We start from the raw sequence: 19,992 nt of genomic DNA on the forward strand, positions 1-19,992 counted from the left end.
AATCTCTTCTATGGCAATCAGACCAGGTGGAAGGGGAAGACCGTCAGGTCCGTAGAATATTTCTGGTGCCGAAGAAGGTACGGAATCGGTAGCGACAGATGTTTGAGGAGCAAGACTCTCCGAACTGGTTATAAATGGAACTGGTTCAGTAACACAAGTGTTTACTCTCAGACTAGGATCAGTACTACTGTCCTTCTGTGGATGCCGAACTTCTTCTGTAGAGGCAGGGATTCCATAAATGTTTGGAGTAACTGGGGTCTCTGATGTTGTTGGAACACTTGTTCTAACTTTAACAGGAGATTTGGAACCGGTTAAATGAGTTCACTTTGTCCTTACTATCTTCGATTCTGGAGACAAAGATGGTTGACTCGTAAGCCTCCACGAACGACGGGGTTTCAATTCACTTTCTTCCACGATTGCGGATTACTCAATCAACTAAAATAAAGGGGAAGTATGTTTCCGAATTAAATGAATTTTAGACGCTTTGACACAACTTGTTTTTTTCAATTTTTAAGAGTCGAGAAAAAAACAAAAGATGACTCTAGTCTCCTTCGATTTTTAATGAGCCTAAAGTGACAAGTGCTCAGATGGACCTTTTCTGTTAAGGAGTCTGAAAAGGAATGAAAGGGACTGCTCTAGAAATCTAGGTAGAGGGATTACCAAACTAATCGCAAAACTGCAGAATACTTTTTACGGTATGGCAGTCAATCTTCTCGAATGCTATGTTCAGTGCATTGCGATCGATAAGGCGGTAGACACGGCTTCCTATGGATAAAGGATTAAGCCTATTGGGGTCTCCCAAAATATACTCGACGGTACGTGGGAGCACAAGTCCGTACTGGCACTTATCGTCTCAAAGTGGAGGAATCACCCAACCATCAGTGAGAACAACAGTTACCAGGCTTTACGACGCCGGAATACGTCTCTAGCCTAGACTTCTAAATGTTGTGCATTAAGTTCCAAAGCGTTGTTAGATTCATTGAATTTATTTTAAGTTGATCTTGTTTATGAATTTTGCCTTTCAGGTTCACCGCAAGATGTGGATGTAATTCCTAAAATACAATCTAAGATGATAAAAAAACTTTTTATCTTCTTTGTGCAATGAAAATCCTAGCTACTAAGGAAAGAAAGACAGAATCTTTTCACAAAGAGCAAAGAGCACACTCTAAATGCACTTTCCTAAATCAAGCCAATCAGATTGTCTATATGCAAACGCACATGCATGTATTTGTTTTCGACTTTCTTAGTATATGAATGCTAAAAATAAAGTTGATGCACAAATCTGAATTTCTTTTCAAGCGACAAATATCAACAAGTTTCTTTTCGAAATCAAAAATGGAGACGATCACAACACCTTACAATTTTGAAATGAATACTTGTTCTTGACACTAGAAAATTACAAATTCAGACCAAAAAACAATAGTAACAGGATAATCAACCATCAACAGCAATCAAACTCTTTCCTACGATTGAAATCGACACTTGCGACAGTTTCAAATCAAAGGACGACAGTACGATTATGCTACTTTTGCAAAGGAGAACTGAAAATGACTCAACAAACACACAAAAACATCTACAGTTCTTTTGTACAAAGGAGGCGGAATAACAGCAAGGAAAAGGGGTTTCAAACAGACATATACTGATCACAGGCAGCAAAATTCAGGAATAGAACTGGAAAGAATGAATCACAGAAACCAAAACTGCACAGAGCCTAGTCTGATCAGCGCACCTGTAACACAGAGAATTTGAAATGCAGCGCACCTTGTCCACTCAGGAAGTGCACTGAAGTTCAGATTCTCTGAACAGTACCTGCGCTGGGCCAGAAACGAGATTCTGTTTGGGTTCCAGGTCACAGTTTGCAGTTCAGTTCTTGGGTTTTGGCCAAGCAAAAAGCAATCAGTAATGCAACAATCAGGGGTAGATCTAAGGAGGATCTAAGAGCTATCACAAGGGCAATCAGATAGTTTGTGAATCAGTTGTTTAAATCATAAACAGATCCAGTAGATGGATTGAAGTAGCATTTATCTACTTTGCATTTGTTATGGCAAATGCAGTTCGAATGCTACCTGTAAGTTTATGAAACAGACAACAAAGAATGATAAACAAACAAACTAATACTTCCCCAGTGGAGTTGCCATTTTGTTACAAGGAAAAGTGTCTATATAGAACTGCTCTATCCCACTAAGGTGTGACAGCTACCTTAGAAACAAACAGAGAAAAGCTACTTTCGTTTTTCCTTTACGAATTATAGATAGAGAGGAACAGAAAGACCAACCTCTGTCTTGCACTAATCTCCTGATTTGATTCCTCTCTTCTTTGATAGTCTTTAGCTACCTGCTCCCTTGCATGCCCAGCTTCACAAAGTACCTGTAAGATCACAGTAGCATAGCACTATACAAAGACATGGATCTATAATCATAAACAATCTAGGATCAGATGTAAATCGACCATACAAATGTAGCAAGCATCAATGACACAAGAGCATGGAGGAAAACTTGAATAGCTTTTATTGATAAACAAGAAAGAGCCAAGAGGAGTTACAACTAGTTGTTCTGACCCAGCATCAACCTCCCAGCTAAGAATCCCCTCTTCACCTTAAACAAAGCTTAGATCGCCCAACAATCTGATGTTTGTCTCAAGAAACCAACAACAATTCCTTACAATATGCAAAATTCCAACCTCTGGATCTCTGGGATGAGGGATCCATATATAGATATCTGTAACGGAGATGAGTCAGCTCATGATTTGATTAGTGTCTTCCCTCTTATAGTTCTTGCTTCCATTGGAGATTGATGATCTCTTACTCATCCTTGGTCGAATTCAGTGAGGCAAGTGTCACGGGAGAAGATTCTGGAAGCTTCCATTGCCTCTCCACCTCGCGGAATGACACTGCCATTTGTCATTTATCGCCCATCGCACCCCATAGAAGGGATTTTTGAAATGCAACGCACCCACACAGTGTATTTAGGTGAGATGCAACGCACTTGGCTAGTGGAGCAGCTGAAATGATCCTGTTTTGACCAATTCTGAGCAGTTTTTCATGGAGAACTTCTGGGAGAAGCTATAATCTGTTGACCTTGTTACTTTAGGGGTTAGAACAACACTTTTAGGGACTTAGGAGCCCTTGGTTTATGGACATTTCATGCTTGGGGTTGTAGGGCCCAAAAATTTCTATAACACATTTCCTCCATTTTCAATCTTACAATAGATCTCATTAATGATACCGTTTTATTTTGCAATTTCCCTCATGCATGAAGTAGACAACTAGCTCATTAAACTCTGTTTTTCTAGCTTAGAAAAATTATTGTTATTTACATGAATTTTTGGAAAATACCATTATTTGACATAGTGCAAGTGTTTCAAAAGTAGATAAAGATTTCATAGCAAGCAACCTCCTTCCAACTTCACCCATCCATGATTATTCCTCACTTTCATTAAGGTCTTCACCAATTTCATCATTTTACATGGAAACTTCTCCATGCATGTTGATCAAATCCAACCATCTCCCAACCTTGGTTTTGAGTTTTGAGTGATCCTAGGCATTTCCTCACCCCATTCCACCCACCAAACACCTTCCCTAGGCCTTCCATCACCTTCATCGCCCATCGTTTTGCTCTCGGCTGTATCCTATAGAAATACAAGGAATCTTGTAGGTTTTTAGGACATCCTGTAGGTTTTTCTGTAGTGGCCCATTTTGAGGCTGAATTGAGGGAAAACCTCCAAGAAGCCACACAAGGTCACTTAAGGGTCTCCCAAACCATCCAACCATCCACTAGCATCCTTAAGCCACTTGACACATCACCAAAATAGATTAGCTTTCACACTTGTTTTCCATAAAAAGAACAAAAAGAGAAAAAATAGATTTATTTCAGTCCTTTACATGCACAGTAGTGATGTTTAATGTTTTGAACTTCCATTCTTAGGACAGTAGAATTTCATACATGTTAGATTCTTGTAAATCATAGTTTCTCAGCAGTTAGTTAGGAAATGGCATGTTTTTAGCTTTGGATTCCAATCCTTTTCCTTATTACAGTAGACAAGCCTTCTCCTAGAGTAGATTTCTCTTTCTTTCATCAGTAATCAAGCTTCTTCTGAATCCATAAAATTCTGGCTTGAAAACCCTAGTGGCCTCTCGCCAGCTGAACAGTGACAAAAGGAAGAACCATCACTTTTACTTGTGTATACAACACTGTTACCTCCAAGTTTGTACAAACCCCGGGTTGATAAAGTAAAACTGGTGGCCCCAAGAGTTGTAACATTCTTGTTGCAATACTAGTGCTCACCAATCTGCCCAACTTTAATCGAGTGTTTGATCACATTTGCATACATTTTGGTGGTAAGGCAGTCATTCAATTTACAACTCATCCAAATTCTTATTAATATATTGCATTCTAGCTCTTGTACATGATAGTTATAGTCTTGTTCTAATATTTAATTATTATGTTTTTGATAACATTGATGATCAAATTTTCATCATCAGAAGATTGATTTTATTTGAGAAGAGATGGTCATTACATGTTTTTCCCTCTATTTTTCCTGTTATCTTGATTGAGAAAATTCTTGTAATGGATGAGAACATTAATTTTGTTTTTGTTGCAGTTGATTCTTATGTGCAACTCTCTTTTAGGATTCAACTCTTTTCAAGGCACAGTTCTATGGATGTGTTAAATGTCTCTTTTCCAATATTCCACAAGACAATTGTGCTAAATCTTAGAAGTCATTGTTAGTTGACATGGATGATTATATCTTCTATAATTTGGTGCATGAAGTCCTTGGACTTGTATGCAGGTTTCATATGTTGTCCAAGTTTGATGAAGGGAAGTGGAGTCAGATATGTCTACTATGCCACAACTAGCGGCATAGGAAGCCCCAACCTTATTCCTTTTTTCCAGAAATTTCTTCAAAATATTTATACAACTGCTTCAAAAATATATTGAGTTTCAGACTGTTACATCTTGCATGCTATAATGAAATAACCCAAATCAGCAGCATATGCCATGTATCTTCAATAAGGTTTGTCACAAGATATTACCCTGCTTTGAAAACTAATAATGGCCCTAATTTATACATGTTTCCCCTCCAGTGTTCAATTAATTACTGTAACATCCTGTAAAGACTTGCTTCTTATCAGGATTCCTAACTGAGGTCTGGAACTGTAGCACTGAAACCAGATCTGCAAATTGAAGCCAGATTAAATTCATGCTATGCTGCATGTTTCTACAACATTAGCAGATAAAGGATGGAGGCATGATCATCAATTCACTGGGCCTGCAGTTACTGTTCAACTCACTGTTCCAGATATACATGCTAAACTAGAACATGTAGACTCTCAACAATTTTTTCAACTGAAAAAGAAAAGAAAAATTGTAGATCTTGATTCACCATTCGAATGGCACATTCGACCAAAACTTCTGAGTTTAATTGATTTTTGGGGTGTTGTTTTTCTGCAAAACTTGCCCTGCTATTGAATAGGATGTGTGAATACATTCTTGTATGATGTATGTACTTTTTAATAACTGTATCTTCACAAAAACACATTGCCACAGCAAATGCCATGCACTGAAAGAGAGCTCCAATCAATTGGAAGAACCCAAAATAAAAGCATGTATTTCACTCCAACTAGAGACGGTATAAAGAATTCCACTTTGTTTTGTCCAAGAACTAGAACCTTCTACATATGCTCTCTCCTGTTTGAGAAGACCAGAAAACAAAGGAACAAATGATACTCCAAAACGTTTTCCAACCCTTCTTAGGGTTGAGTTTTTACCAATCACTATTCCAATATCTGCCTGAAGAAGACAAAGCAAGTCACCTAAACTGTCCCCAATGTATATAGAGATGTGTTCCGTGTCCTGGTCCTTTGAAGAACAAATATTATTAAATATTTTCAGCTTGTCAACTGGGGACTCAACACGCCTATCAATACCATTGGTCAAGACTGATTCCACAAAGGTAAGTTTATTTGAATGAATTTGTAAACCATCCAAACCACTTGATGAAAAAACGGCCCTAATGATATCTCCACTCCAACAAATAGAAATTATGTGCACTCCCACATTTAAATCATCCATCTTCGTTACGATTTGTTCAAATAAGTTTTCACATCCATCCTAAAATGCAAGACGCTCTCTTTCCTTTTTAATATCATCTATATTAATGCCCTCAGGGACACCTGACTCCATAACTTTTGAGTTTGCCTCCATTTCGAACTAAGACTGTTGCTCAAGAGATTGGTGGAGACGTTCATAATAAAAAATGTCCACTTCCTCGGGTGGAAGAATCTTCCTTAAACATTCTTCACATTCTTTAGAATATTGACTAGAAAGTGTATCCCAAGTGTTTCGCAACTTTTATGATGACTTTCTATCACTTGGGTTTTTCAGCACCATTTTTCTCAGTTTTGAGAGTAGTCAATATTGCAATTTAGGCTAACACTGTTGATGAATCCAAGTGAGTGAAAGACAAATCAAAATCTAAGACAATGCTATATCAGCAGTTGGTTGAGTCACCTGGTTTCAACAATGCAACCTATACATTGAGACATTATACCGTATCTCTGCGTTGCACTTTTCCATGGGGAGGAGTGGTAATCCCACATTCAAACCATAGAGCATATACTAAATAATATTATCGATGATATGATATCGCATCTATATGTGTAACCTTTCTTGAACCAAAACTCAATACATTCTCCATTGTAACGAGAAATAGTTGTAGTTCTACTCTGGGTCCCAATAGTTGAGAAATTAGACTTACTTCTATGCAACTCTCCCATTGAAATGAGAATAAATTAGATTTAGGTTATTGCTCATAGAATTATCCCCCACTTGAAGATAAAGGTGCCCGGGCCAAATCTAGAGGGAACATTACATGAAATCAATTTACGTAGAGGAAAAATGTGAATTCTCAACCCGAATGGATCAATATTATTGCCTACAACCCCATTCAAATCAAGTTGTTATTTATAGGATGTGCGCATTTCAGAACATTTTTCGAATTGACTGGAACTACTTGGGAAATTCACTTCACCTTTTTTGGAATATACAACATGACGATTCTCTATGAGCCTTCTTTCTTATGGCCATGATTTTGGTACTTTATTTTAAACTAAACATCCAAAACTTGTTCTTGTTTGATCAATGTGACAACATACAACTCGAGAAATCCCCTCTTGTTTTGGTTATTCCTACTTTACATAGAACTTGATAAATGGTTTTGTTGGTTCCCTACTTGACATACACAAGACTATTCTAGCTGCTCCTCCTCTTCTATCTGGTATCTATCTATCTATAAAAGAATCTTATATGGTGGTACACACCCTTTATAAAGGCCTCCTAGTGCAAGCTACCAATCCAAATACTAATATTGTAGGGTCTTCTTCATTTTGTACAAAATTTCCAACCATATAATTCCCAAATCTCTTATTATTTCAATATATGAATAGTTATTGTGGTGGTTCATGTTTATAAATTTAGGGATTTGTGCCACAAAATTAAGGAAATATTCGAAATTTGTTGCTCAAGTAACGTATTCTTAGTATCCACCATAATGATTGTCAACTCGTGTGGATTGCATTTCATTAAATGATGAATGGCTGATGTCGCTTAAATCTTTTTGTATATTTCATATATATTGTCTTGTTATATCTATTTCATATTAGTATATTTTGACTTGTTAACTTTTCTTACTACATGTCACGATGCAGACTTGTAATAAATTCCTGTTTGGAACTGTCTGGGGCAGGTTGGAATCATTCATGGTTCATGGTTCCAACCTACTTGGTGATATTTTTTTCCATTTCTGAGCTAGCAAGCATTCTCCAAGAATTTGCATGGTTCTTATTATTGTAGTTGACTAAACCTAATATTTATATATTTAAATGGAGTCATTTAATCTTGTAGCAAATTGTTCTCCTGAAATCTAGCCATATAGAAAGTCAGGATTCTTATTTATTTAAAACTTGATTGAATTTTCTATAATCTTATTAGATTTTCGCTTGAAAAGAGGATTATTTCTCAACAAAATTAATTTACACCTATTTGAATCCTTGTATAGCATTCATTAAAAGATCCATGATTGATGTCTCTTAATTCTTTTAGTATATATCATATATTTTCATCTCTTGTTAATTTACACCTATTTGAATCCCTGCATAACATTTCATCAAAATATCCATGATTGATGTCTCTTAATTCTTTTAGTATATATCATATATTTTCATCTCTTGTGAACTCAGTCATCAAACCATGTTTTATGGATAAGTGTTAAGTTTTTTTAGATAAGGGAGGGAAACTAATCTCTGAAAGTCAATCTTCTTAACCCACTTTCAAACGGTCAACATCAAACTTCATTTGATATGACCATATGGTCATCTCTGACAATGGATCAACTTATGCTAGAGGATTAACCTCTTATGGACCAAGTACCATTGATACAAGGAGCACAACAAAAATTTGGTATTTTTGCAACAAACAAGTTTTTAACAATGTATCCCCATTCCTCTATTAATTCTGCAACTGGTGGGTTCCCTGCAACTATTTTGAATTCTATGGATAAACACCACAAAGGTCAGCCACTTATTTCTAATGCAGTCGAAATGGGAAACTTTGGAGGAAATATATTTGGCACGTTGCCAGGGATAATTTTCAAAAGGCTATCATGCTGCAAGCTCACAAGATATTCAAGGCACCATAGATCTCATGTATATGTCCTTGGAAACAAAAACTAATCATTCTTGCAATCAACCTGACATGGTGAACCAAGGAAGAAAACAATTTACTAATGTGGAGTTGTTGAGGTCTTTTGAATCATCTATTTATGACACTCATCAACTATTGTAATTCTGATATGTTTGTTCTTACAACACATTTTCCTTGTCCTTAAAGTTGAAGATAATTGTTAAAACTTGATTATGACAATTATTTGTACCATCTAGATGTAGACAATTGCTTTCAATTACTATTGCTTATTTTCTTGTCATCATGTTGTTTATGTTTGTTATCTTTATCTAGATTACAAGATAATACTCAAATGGATATTGCTAATTTAGGTCAATATGGGTATATCTTCTGTGGATGTTGCATCAATTTAATGATCACATTGGATAGGATGAACTCAGGGAATGGGTTTGTAACTTGTCCCTCTATTCATGTTCTTGAAATATATCATATATTTTCATCTCTTGTTAATTTACACCTATTTGAATCCATTAATGTCTCTTAATTCTTTTAGTATCTATCATATATTTTAATCTCTTGTTAACTTAGTCATCAAACCATATTTGATTAGTACATGTGAATTTTTTGTGGATAAGGGAGGGAAACCAGTCCCTGAAAGTCAATCTTCTTAACCCACATTCAAACTCCCAACATCCACAGCTTCTTGTGCTATAGCTTCATTAATACTGACATTTATTTTCTATAATTTCATGTAAGCCTCCATTAATTCTTCAGCTTCATTTACAATTTGGTGCCAAGACCCTACAACTATTGGATTATCGTGGGATCCCCATGAAAATGAAGTTGGATAAATTCTCTACAAAATTGCAATAACATTTGGTTTAATGGAGCACCTTAATGATCAACAACTTAAAATGAATTGTAGTGTGGAACTCATGGGGTTCATGGTTATCCTTAACTTTCTTATGAATGAGATAAAACCCAATTCCGGTAATTGGCTTAGAGCTCATTTAACTGAGGAAACTTGGCATATTTAAACCCCAACAAACATAGAATGATTGTTGTAGAAATTTTGAATAATATGACACTTATTCACAGAGATTATCCTAATTATACACTATTGTGGAATACATGCATAATACATAACCTCCTCTACGTTGATCATCAATTTTGCGGAATTAAAAACAATGAAACATCAATCACATGCGCACATTAACACAGTATGTAACCTGGGGAAAGCATACATATGAAAACCCCACACTATCTGTATATTATAATGATTGAGAACATGTAACAATACATAGTACAATACTCCTCACAAGTACTCAGTACTATCTCCACCTGTTACACACAAACTAGCTCAAATCTAAATCAATCATAGGTTCAAATCTCCTCCACTGCTTTCATGCCTCCACTGCACAATCCTGCATGAGAATAGATGAGAATGGTTGATCCAAACTCGTATTTCCCTTGGCTGAACCACGCAATCCTCATTGGCAATACTCAATCCATTGATTGTGAAAATCTCATGCACAACTATAGTCACAACAGATAGAAATCTTAACCTCTAACACCTGTCTCCACTGAACTATCCATGCACTGAGTTAACTGATGTGTTCTTTAGTTGCTTTATGAGTTAATAATTAGTGAATTAATTAACAATTAATTCACATCACTCATCACTAGTGTATTTGTAGTTAAAATAAATACAACTAGTTCAACCAAGTCAAACTGAACACAACTCCATCAACTCCTCAATCAACTCCACCAAACTCAACCACATGAGTTCTAACTGAAGTCCATCATGCAATAGCTCAACTGACCCATAAGAAAATCATATTTCCTTCTGACAGCTGCATGTGCCACATCTGTAGCTCGAACTGAAGTGCTCCAAGAGGATAAGATAATGTTTATAGTCCAAATATTATTATGAGCTAATAATATTCATCTGTTCTATTTTTAGCCTAGCAATCTAAAAATAGACTCCACCCATATGTCTAAAAGTAGAAGTCCATCTATTTATACCAACATGACCAATCATCCACAAATAGCATCCTGCAACTCATTGACCATGATCCATATGTCTAAAAATAGACATAGTCTAAAAGTAGACTTTGCGCCAAAAATAGCCTGTGGGCCCACTTAGTGAAGGCGACTTCTTTCCACTAAGCTCCATCATCTTGTTGCATTCTCAACACTCCCTCTTAACAAGATATGGATTATCAGCAACCCCTATCCTACCTCGGTGGTATTCGAATTTTCTCTTAGTGAGCGCCTTCGTCAAGATATCAACATCCTGATCCTCCATTGGAATGTATGAAAGTAACATGATTCTCCGCTACACACAATCTCATATATGATGGTACCTAATGTCAATGTGCTTGGATCTATCATGAAATACTGGATTAGCTGAGAGTTTAATGCAACTCTGGTTATCACAATAAATCATTGTAGGCTCCAAGTATGAACCGAACAACCCGACCAGGATCTTCCTCATCCATATAGCCTCACATGTAGCCAAACTTGCTGCCATATACTCGGCCTCTGCTGAACTGAGTGCCACGGATCTCTGCTTCCTGCTGTACCAAGAAACTATTGTCGACCCGATACTGAAGACCCCTCCAGATGTGCTCTTTCTGTCCGTTGGGCTCCCTGCCCAATCTGCATCCGTGAAGCCACATAGCTTCACCTCATCCTCCTGTCTGTACCACAATCCATATCCTGATGTGCCTCTGAGATAACGCAATACATGCTTTCCTACCTTCCAGAAGAGCTTGGTTGGCTTAACCATAGCTTGTGAAAGCTAGTTAACAGCATAGCATATATCGGGTCGTGTATTGACCAGATACATAAGCAACCCCACCAACTGTCGATAAACAGTGGCATCCACTACTTCTGCTGAAGTAGCATCCTCCTTCCTCCAACCTCCAGGAAGAGGAGTATCAACAGGCTTGCAGTCATGCATGTTGAACTTCTCCAGTATCTCCCGAGCATACTTACCTTGAGAAACAAATAGTCCATCACTGCGCTGCCAAATTTCCAATCCCAGGAAATAATGAAGGAGGCCCAAGTCCTTCATCTCAAACTCCTTAGCAATATCATCCTTGCATGAAAGTATCAACAACTCATCACATGTCAAAATCAAATCATCTACATAAAGTACAATGATAAGCAACTTACCCTCCACCACAATCTGGTATAGGTTAGGATCTGCCTCACTCTTGGAGAATCCAAGTCCGGTGAAATAACTGTCTATCCATGTGTACCAAGCACGTGGTGCTTGTTTCAACCCATACAACGCTCTCTTGAGCCTGCACACATGCGACTCGCTGCTGAAGATCTCGAAACCTTCAGGCTGCTCTATGTACACCTCCTCCTCAATGACTCCATTGAGGAACGTAGTCTTCACATCCATCTGATGAATGTGCCACCCCATCTGCACTGAGAGAGCAAGAATCGTCTGTATGGAAGAATACCTTGCGACAGGTGCAAAGGTCTCCTCATAATCGATCCCCTCTATCTATGAAAAGCCTCAGGTAACAAATCTTGCCTTGTAATTCTCCACACTCCCGTCAGCTGCTTGCTTCACTTTGTAGATCTATCTCGAGCCCACCACTGATTTCCCTTCCGGTCTTGGGACAATCTCCCATGCACTGTTTTTGACAATAGAATCATACTCTTCCACCATGGCATCTACCCATGCGGGATCCTCCACAACTTCCTCGAAAGAGAATGGCTCAGTCACAACACATTTGCTCACAAGAGCCATGTATCCAGTGTACCGATCAGGTGACTGTCTCTATCTGCGTTGAGCTATAGGTGGTCCTACAACCTTCTTTGCATCTTGAGCCAGTCGCTCAGCTTCTGTAATGCTCTTTCGCCCTCTGATGGTTGGCGCTCTATGAGTGGTCTCTTCCACTCCATGAACTTTGTCTTGTGGCTGATCCACATCCTGAAGCTCATCCTTAGGAACTAATAGCTCCTCATCTACATGCAAGTGTGGCTCCCTCTCAAGCGAACACTTCATGGCTTTCTCCTCCTGAAATTTGATATCCCATTGTACAACAGTCTTGTGACTGTCTGGAAAATACACATGATAGTTATGGGGCGTATTAGTGTACCCCACAAATATCCCAACCTCTACGGTCAGCTCTAGCTTCTTCTGGCATCCTTCTTCACATGCATGTAAATGTTAGAACCAAAAATCCTCAAATGAGAAATATCAGGCCTCTTACCAAAATAAGCCTCCTCGGGTGTACTCATGCCAAGTATCCTGTGAGGACAACGGTTTTGCACATATATTGCAGTATTGCATGCTTCTGCCCACAAGTGAAGGGGTAGACCCTGATCATGCAACATTGCCCGTGCAGCACCCACGATCGTTCTATTCTTCTGCTCAGCAACCCCGTTCTGCTGTGGGTTATGGGGAGCTATGATCTCTCTTCGAATCCCTTCTGCACTGCAGAATTCCTTGAACTCGCCAGAGATGAATTCACCACCATTGTCGCTCCTAAGAGCCTTCACCTTCTTCCCCGACTCCTTCTCGACCAGTGCTTTGAACTCACAGAACTTTGAGTATGTCTCTCTCTTCTTCTGCATGAAGAAGATCCAACACTTCCGAGAGAAATCATTAACAAAGATCACATAGTACCTGTGCTTTGTTGTCGAAGCTACTGAGAAAGGTCCACACACGTCTGTGTGAATTCTCTCAAGGATTGTCGTGGCATGACTATCCTTCTTGTGAAAGGTGGCTTTCACAAATTTTCCCAAAGTACACCCCTTGCACTGATCTGACTGCGCAAGAGTGCCTTTAGGAAGCCCAATAGTAATCTGTTGCAGTATCTTCAAGGCTCCATGGTGAAGGTGGCCCAATCTCCTGTGCCACAGCTTGCCATCATCCCGGCTCACCAATCCTTCTGCCTTGCATGCCATTGCTGCGCAGCCATCTACATGCAACTGATAAAGGTTCATGACTCGAACCCCTATCTTCCAGGTTTCTCCAGTTGTCTTACTGCGCAGGAAAGCCTTTCCCTCAGGGAAAACAACATCATATCCCTTGTCTTCTAACATCGCCATAGAGATAAGATTCTTCTTCAATCCTGGAACATGCATCACTTCCTTCAATACGAAGGGTTTACCAGACTCCCTCTCAAAGGAAATGATACCGATACCGGTTGCACTGCATCTACCATCATCGCCCATCTCGATGTGCACTCCAAGATCTTTCTCCTTCAGATCAGAAAACAAATCTCGATCTCCTGTCATGTGAAAAGACGCACCACTGTCCAAGAACCATACTGATCCCATCACACTTGATACCAAGCATGCAATGAACGAAAAATCAAGCTCAAACTGCGAGGCTAAGGCCTCTCCCGCTACATATCCAGTAGCTTGCTTATTTTTCTTCTTTTGCGGACAATTTGTGGCATAATGTCCATGCTGGTGATAGTGAAAGCACTTCACCTTGGACATGTCTTGCTTCTTGCCTTTCGCACCGGAATGAGAATCTTTCTTGTTCTTCCCCTTCTTTGCTTTGGTAGCCAAAGCGCAATTTTCTTCATCAGGTGCCTTTGATAAAGATCCGTCCCTGGTATTCCGCCTGATCTCCTCGTGCACAAGATCTTACCACAGTCTCTCCCATCCTGGCAATTTCTCCCGACCATTGACAGAGTCCTAATAGGAATGCCAACACTTTGGAAGACCAAGGAGAACCAAGCTCACCAAGTCCTCATCATCAACAGTCACCCCACACTTCCCAGCTCATCCCGGCATTGAGTGAACTTTGTGAGATACTTGAGCATACTATCTCCTTTCTCACACTTAATGTTTCTGAGTTTATCCTTGAGCGCCAACTTCCTCTGGTCACTCTTGCTTTGGAATAGATCTATCAACGCTTTCCACATCAAGTATGGAGAAGCCTTTCCATGCAGGCTGGACACAATGTGATCCTTCACGCCCTCCAACAGAATCCTTCGACACTTTGTTGTCTTCTTTTACCAAGCCTCAACTTGAGCAGTATCAGTAGGCTTTGTGACCTTAGCCTCTATGAACTCCTTCAGCCCATTATCATCTAACACCGCCTCCATCCTGTATTTCCATGCAATATAATTCGAGCTACCCTCAAGAGCATACTCCAATCGCAATCCGTTGAAAGACATTTCAACTTTGACACCAATAAAACGCTGCTGCAAATTCGAATTCCACCAGCTCAAAACTCAACCGCTTCTGATCTAAAATTCGTGAGAACAGAGTATTTCTCATACAGAGATTGACTGTATGGGTTTTTACCGGATATCTCACCTTCCAAAGGAAGGATGAATCCAAAGGCTACCTGGCCCGATTACAGACTCTACCTGGAGAAATAAAATGTAAAAACTTTCTGAATAGTAGATCTGATGATCAACTCTGCTCTGATACCATGTAGAAATTTTGAATAATATGACACTTATTCATAGAGATTATCCTGATTATACACTATTGCAGAATACATGCATAATACATAACCTCCTCTACGTTGATCATCAATTTTGCGGAATTAAAAACAATGAAACATCAATCGCATGCGCACATTAGCACAGTATGTAACCCGAGGAAAGAATACATCTGAAAACCCCATACTATCTGTATGTTATAATGATTGAGAACATGTAACAATACATATTACAATACTCCTCACAAGTACTCAGTACTATCTCCACATGTTACACACAAACTAGCTTAGATCTGAATCAATCACAGGTTCAAATCTCCTCCACTGCTTGTCTGCCTCCACTACGCAATCCTGCATGAGAATAGATGAGAATGGCTAATCCAAACTCGTATTTCCCTTGGCTGAACCACGCAATCCTCATTGGCAATACTCAATCCATTGATTGTGCAAATCTCATGCACAACTATAATCACAACTAATAGCAATCTCAACCTCTAACACATGTCTCCACTGAACTGTCCATGCACTGAGTTAACTGATGTATTCTTTAGTTGCTTTATGAGTTAACAATTAGTGAATTAATTAACAATTAATTCGTTTCTTTATGAGTTAATAATTAGTGAATTAATTAACAATTAATTCACATCACTCATCACTAGTGTGTTTGCAGTTAAAATAAATACAACTAGTTCAACCAAGTCAAAATGAACACAACTCCATCAACTCCTCAATCAACTCCACCAAACTCAACCACATGAGTTCTAACTGAATTCCATCATGCAATAGCTCAACTGACCCATAAGAAAAGTGTATTTCCTTCTGACAGCTGCATGTGCCACATCTGTAGCTCGAACTGAAGTTCTCCAAGAGGATAAGATAATGTTTATAGTCCAAATATTATTATGAGCTAATAATATTCGATTGTTCTATTTTTAGCCTGGCAGTCTAAAAATAGAGTCCGCCCATATGTCTAAAAATAGAAGTCCATCTATTTTTACCAACATGACCAATCATCCACAAATAGCATCCTGCAACTCATAAACCATGATCCATATGTCTAAAAATAGACTTTGCTCCAAAATAGCCTGCGGGCCCACTTAGTGAAGGCGACTTCTTTCCACTAAGCTCCATCATCTTGTTGCATTCTCAACAGGTGTATTGTTAGGGGTCTGTGGGCTTGCTTCTTAACTTATCATACATTGTCTCTCCCCTTTCAAGGTATGTGATGGATATTGTATTTTGAAATAGTTCTTTGTTGATTTAAATTGTTCAGGTAATTCCATTCTTCTCAATATGATATCAAAAGCAAGTGAAATCAATTTTGGAAAACATAAAGCCTACTGTGGACTCTTGGATCTCAAATTTGTTGCAGAAAATGAGATTGGACAAGGTGATATTGAATCTAGATCTAGTACCGAGTTTTCTAAAACCAAACCTAAGGATTCCCAATGCATAATTTTGTGTTCATCTATGCTCATCTTCCATATGTTATCCACTTACGGTCTTTCCTTTGGCACAAGGCATAAGGAGGACAACATTAAGATTTATCTTTTACTCAAATTAGACTACATTTAGATAGCATAACATAACACATCACTTTTCATCTATGATCTTTTCCTTTGTGCCACATGTTGCAAAAGAAACGTCGTAAGGCGGTAACATAGGAAAGAGTAACATAAAAGAAAGAAGATGTGATATGTTATAACAGTGAATTTTTCTAGATTTTTTGTCATTTCTTGTCATCTGTTTGAGCTACTTTATCCTCTGCCAAGTGAGCAACAATGACCATTTTGTGTCATCTATTTGATCTAGTTTAGCCTCTCCCAAGTGAGCAACAATTACATCATTGTTATAATATGGCAAACTCATCCATATAATGCTATGCACCGATTCTATTTCCCAACATGGGCATAAAAAATAGCAGGGGTTTACTTAGTGAGTTATTGTTATATACACGCCCATTTTTACATCTTTTTCACCTTTGGAGAACTCACTTAGATACATGCGTAAATCTGCAAATAAATTCAAGCACCTTTTCATTAGGTAGCAAATAGAAGCCTTGAATTTTGTCATGTTTCATCGAAGCTCACGGGGGCTTCACTCAATGAACCTATGACATATCACATGCGTTTGCGGCATACTAAACAATACCCTTAATTCGACTATATATCGGAAAATACCTCTAAAATCATGTTATTTAACCCCCTACCAATACAAACCCAATACACCTTCCAAATTTAAAATACCCCTACTTTCATTAAATATTGTAGGTATCCATTTTTTCATTAACATTTTTTATATCACTTTATATTTTTTCATTAACTTTGAGCTCCATTTTTTATACCTTCCAATATAAAATCCCTTTACCTCCTATTATATGTTCAATATATTATGTCATTTTTTCCTCAATATATACCCCCCAATATGAATGCATGTGGTATGATATGCTCCCTTAGTGAAGCCCCCATGTTCAAGATTTCCTCCTAATAGAACATGTAAGAGGAACTCGAGTAAGAAATGTACAAATTGAATGTCCCCAAGAGTTGAACCTAACTAAATATATCAAGAAGTTAAACACCATTAAAGAAAATTAAATAAAGTTAGAAAATGTTGTCTAACAGCCCACATGTTCGTTTGTGACAGTTCGCCATAAAACCAGAGAATAAGAGGACAACATCAACCAAGGAGGTCAAATATCATAGGTAGTTTAGTGAATATAGTTATGATTTTACATCTCCACTTGTTGATACAAGATGAGATGTCCATTCAAACACACTTCCTCGAAGTTTCAAATAATACTATGAATTTCCACTAAGGTGGTCTCATTAAATATAGTCATGGATCATTGAGCCTCCACCTAGGCTGGGATGACCTCTCCTTGTCCCCCTACTTCCCAAGCAATATATAAGTTGAGTCATGATGAAAGAGAAGCCACACAAAATACCTCCTATCCCATCTATAGGAAAAAGGAGACAAGAACGAGATCCATATGCATTAAAAAATCACAATATCAACTAAAATTATATTACCTAATTTTAAAAAATAATTTAAAAAAACCCACTTACTGCAAAATCTTGCATATTGAATAATTGAAACAATTATATATGTATCTCTACAACAAATATATATTAATATGAAATGGAAGCTATGGCATCCATTCCGAATGGGCATAGATTATTGTTTTCAAACTCAAATTATTTTCCAATAATAAAAAATACTTATTAGTCTCTTTACATCTTTCTTACCTGCTGCTACAACAAATACATATCATTGCAAAAAATTATAAGTTGAGCTCTTTAGGTCAAGTCCCCAAATTTTCAACTGCCTCTGATTGGTTTCATTCTTGAAATGAGGAAAGAACCCATACTTTTGATGCTTTCTCGTTTCTGGAAGCATAATTTTGATGTTGCGTGCTGGATTAACCAAGAGGCAGGAATTTTCAAATAGTCTCCATTATGTCACAAAGATTTGGATTCAGAATTTTCAAATGGTTTCCATGATGTCACACAAATTTTCAAATGAAACTCATTGTTTTGAATAGTGTTATATCATAACAAATAATGAAAATTATGTATTGAACAATAGTTGATGGTGATATTGATAGAGTTCTCCCTCCTAGATTCCATTCTTGATGTGGTCTCAAGTGATTTTAATGGAATAGTTACCCCTAAAACCCTTGAATGCCTCCTCATGGGTACAGTTGCAACTCGCAACATTTATCCTTGCCTTTGCAAACATCTGATTACTACAACCCTCCACAGAACGAAGTTCTGGAATCGAGGATGGCTCTTACAAACTAATTCATGTAAGTTCACATAACCAATAGTATGATGGATTTAGTAGTACACGTGAACTGTTCGTGCTCGCTCTCGTTGATTTTTCAGAAAATATACAGAACATAATATAACAATAATCCCCATTCTTCATTATGAATAGTTCAACTGATGGATATTGGGTACCTATTTTTCAGGTTTCTGAACAAGGCTTCTATAAAAATCCCACAATATTTTAAAGAAGACGGGTCCGTGGCCTTTCCATGGAGACTCTGCAGTCTACAGCAAGTGGAAGAGCTGAAATCAGTGATAAGAATAGCTCCCATATGGTCAAGCATGATCAACATCTTTGTGTGTACTAGCACAGCTAAACACATTCTTAGTTTTGCAGGCAAAGACGATGGACAGACACGTGGGCAAGCACTTTCAGATACCTGCAGGATCATTTGGAATCTTAACTATGTTAGCACTCTCCTTGTTTTTGCCCATCTATGACAGATTTATCATGCCCTTCTCCGGGCAAATGACAAAGGATGGCAAGGGCATAACACTTTTACAGAGAATTTGGATCGAATTGGCCCTTGTCGTATTATCAATGGCCTTTGTCGTGGCGACCGAAACAAAGCGGAGGAACATGGCGTTAAGCCATGGTTTCACAGAGAAACCGAGGGGACGTGATTCTGATGTCAACACTGTAGTTGGTTCCTCAGTATTTTGTGGCCAGTCTAGAAGAGGCATTCAATGCATTGGGACATATGGAATTTATGTCCAGTCAATTCCCCAAAAACATGAGGAGTATAGCGAGTGCATTCTACTTCCTGTCCAAGGGTTTGGGTAATTATCTCAGCAGTCTCATCGTTAGCATTGTGGCTAGCATCAAATCTGAACAAGGCTAATCTCAATAAATTTTACTAGTTAATGGTAGGATATGGCACTGTCAATTGTCTATATTTAGTCATCATATCTTGCTGGTAGTTTTTTTTTTTTTTTTTAATGTGAGGGAATTTGCATTTGTAATCTGTGATGAACTACTCTATGTAGACCTGAACTATGCGAAATATATCAAGAAGTTAAACACCATTAAAGAAAAATAAAGAAATTTTAAAAAATG

The 19,992-nt window shown here is 38.0% G+C and overlaps 1 pseudogene; it reads right to left on the reverse strand.

Moving 5' to 3' along the window:
- Window positions 1-5,083: 5,083 nt before the first annotated feature.
- Window positions 5,084-6,544, reverse strand: LOC149143383 (bifunctional TH2 protein, mitochondrial-like; annotated as a pseudogene).
- Window positions 6,545-19,992: the final 13,448 nt, after the last annotated feature.

Source organism: Pinus tabuliformis, chromosome X, assembly GCF_031772625.1.
Source record: "Pinus tabuliformis cultivar Carrire ecotype Pingquan chromosome X, CPIR1, whole genome shotgun sequence".
NCBI lineage: Eukaryota > Viridiplantae > Streptophyta > Pinopsida > Pinales > Pinaceae > Pinus > Pinus tabuliformis.